This window comes from Chinchilla lanigera, unplaced genomic scaffold (assembly GCF_000276665.1).
Source record: "Chinchilla lanigera isolate Chin_1 unplaced genomic scaffold, ChiLan1.0 scaffold00023, whole genome shotgun sequence".
Lineage (NCBI taxonomy): Eukaryota > Metazoa > Chordata > Mammalia > Rodentia > Chinchillidae > Chinchilla > Chinchilla lanigera.
Window position 1 is genome coordinate 15036996 of NW_004955424.1, and position 2909 is coordinate 15039904.

A 2909-nucleotide genomic window follows, 5' to 3' on the forward strand; every position below is an offset into this window, starting at 1 on the left:
CAACCCTCACCTTCCCCGAAAACAATCAAAACAAAGCACAGATTTAGAATAACCCAGCTATTCTACTCCTGGGCACATGTGCAAAAAAAATGAAAACAAGTCCGTGCAAACACGGGTGCAGGAATGTCCACACCAGCATTATCCATAATAGACAAAAGGTGGAAACAACCCAAATGTCCCTCAACAGATGAATGGACAATACAGAGGTGGTGGAATACCTTTTTATTCTATGACCAGACCACACTTGAATATAAATATTCAAAAAAGACAGCCACAGAAAGGAAAATTGCACTGATCCATGATGAACCTTAACTCAGAGAAATCAGAAACAAAAAGCCACATGTTGGGTAATCATGTTTATGCGGCACGTCTAGAATAAGCAGATGTATAGAGACAGAGAGTAGATTAGCGCTTGCCAGGGACTCGGGGTAGGTGCGGGATGGAATGAATGGTAACAGGTACAAGGGGAAGTTATTTTGGGGGTGACATGTCTGGCATAGGTGATGATTTTATTACTTGTAACTATATTTAAAACCACTAAAAATGGGCACGATGGTGCAAGACTGTCATTCCAACACCCTTGAGAGGCTGAGGCAGGAGGATGGCAAGTTTGAGTCCAACCTGGGCAATTGAGGGACTTAGCAAGACCCTGTCTCAAAATTGAAAAAAGGGCTAGGGATGTCACTCAGTGTGAAGGCTCAACCCTTGGTACCACAAAAACAAAACGAAACACCCGACTCACTAAACTGTGTACTTTAAAATGGCAAATTTTGAGGGTGAGGCTATAACTCAGTTGTAGAGTACATGGGTTAGCATTTGCAAGGCTGTGGGTTCAGTCCCCAGCACTAAAACAAATATAAAATAAAAATAAGTAAAACGAGGAGTTATATGATATGTGAATATCTCAAATTGATAAAAAGAAAAAAACAGTGTGTAGTATTAAAAATATGACTATCTTTAAAAAAGAGGTGGGGCATGACGGTGCACATCTGTAATCCAGCACTTGGGAGGCTGAGGCAGGAGGACTGCCACAAGTGTGGGCTACCTCGAGTTCAAGGCCTGCCTGAACTACATGGTAAGACTATGTCTCAAAAACTACAAAAAATATATATATAAATGCATAAAACGGAAATGTGAATTTTATCTGTACTACATATTCATGTATCTTCTATAAAAATGTGTTGCTTTCTTCATTGAAAAATCGGGCAATATAATTTTGTGTGGAGGAGGATTATAAATTTGAGCCCAGCTGAGGCAATTTAGTGACTTAGTGAGCTTCTCTCAAGATAAAAAACTAAAATTTATTTTAAAAGGGTTGTGGGTGTAGCTCAGTGCAAAGGTCCTGAGTTCAGTCCCCTTCCTGAAAAAACAAACAAAATTGTGTGTGGGTGGGGGGCGGTGTACTGGAGATCAAAGTCAGGAGTGTTCTACCAGAGCTACATCCCCAGGCTTTTTTTATTTATTATTTAGAGACAAGGTCTCACTAAGTTGCTAAACTGACCAAAATGGCTTTGAATTTGAGATCCTCTTGCCTCAGCCTTCCAGAATGCTGGGATTGCAGGCATGTGCCACCATGCCTGGTTTAGGCAATACAATCTATTAAAGGCACAGTAAAACAATGTGCAGACTGTCTATGTAGACTCTCTTAGAGGCAGTTTTTCTGGCCTGGTGAGAGAATCCAGGAAAGTGGTTGAGAGAGCAGGCAGGTGTGTGGCGCCTGCCGCATCGCAGGGTCCAGGTACCAGCTCTACTGGCTGCGAGCGGTAGCCAGGGCAAACTGCTTTATTGTTGGTCGTATCAGTTCTCTTGCCTGTCAGTAGGCCTCAGAATAATATCTGCCTCGCAGGAACCTGGAGACCCACGACATTAGTTCACTGAAGTGCCCGGGGAGAGCTTTGCCCCAAACTGAAGTGCGGTCTCCTCGCCCTCTCAGCGCAGCAGCGGTTGGGAGGCAGGACCAGCCCTGGAAGCAGAAGGAGGGGCCGCAGTCACCTTGTCCCTGTCTGGTGGACACAAGTCCGGGGGTAACAGGGAGCCAGAGCCCTCGCAGAGCCCTCACCACTGGGGCGCTGGGCAGAGGAAGGAGGGGGCTCACATCCGCCTTTGGACCAACTTCTCTTGGAGTGTGACCTCTAGCATGGCCTCCTCTCCGTCCTTTCTGTTGTCTGTTCTTGTCCCCAAAGTCTAAAGCGACACGCATGGCTGGGGCCGTCAGCGCAAGTCTCTGGCGTCCCTTCCTTTCTCCTTCCTCCTCAATCAAGCGCCCAGGGCCAGCTGCCCCAAATGCCAGGCTGAGGCTCGTGGCCACGGTTCTAGCTAACTTCCGCTTTCATGGCTCACTGCGTACTGCAGGCCTGCGTGCCAGGTCTGCGGCAGGAGGCAGAAGCAGGGATTGGTGCCTGCAAAAGCTGCATTGTTTTCCAAGGCAGCCAAGAATAGCGGACTTCTCTCTTTTTTTTTTTTTTTTGACTTTTCTTTTTAAGACAGGATCTCTCTATCTAGTCCAGGCAGGTGTTGAACTCACTGAAGTCCTCCTGCTTCAGTTTCCCAAGTGCTGGGATTAGAGGCATGTGCCAGGACGCCCGGCAATCCCCTCTTCTACCCATAGTCCTCTCTTACCTGTACCTTTTTCTGCTTCTTGCTTGTCGTTTATTATCGTACTTTCAGTGAGCTTCCTTTCAAAAAGGAACCAAAATAAGCCAGGCGCGGTGATACTCACTTGTAATCCCAGCACTCGGGATGCTGAGGCGGGAGGATCACTGTGAGTTCAAGGCCAGCCTGGACTACATAGTAAGATCGTGTCTCAAAAACTAACAAAACTGGGCCAGGGATATAGCTCAGCGGCACAAGGGCCTGCCTGGCAAGCGCAAGGTCCTGAGTTCGATTCCTGGTACCAAAACAAAACAAAA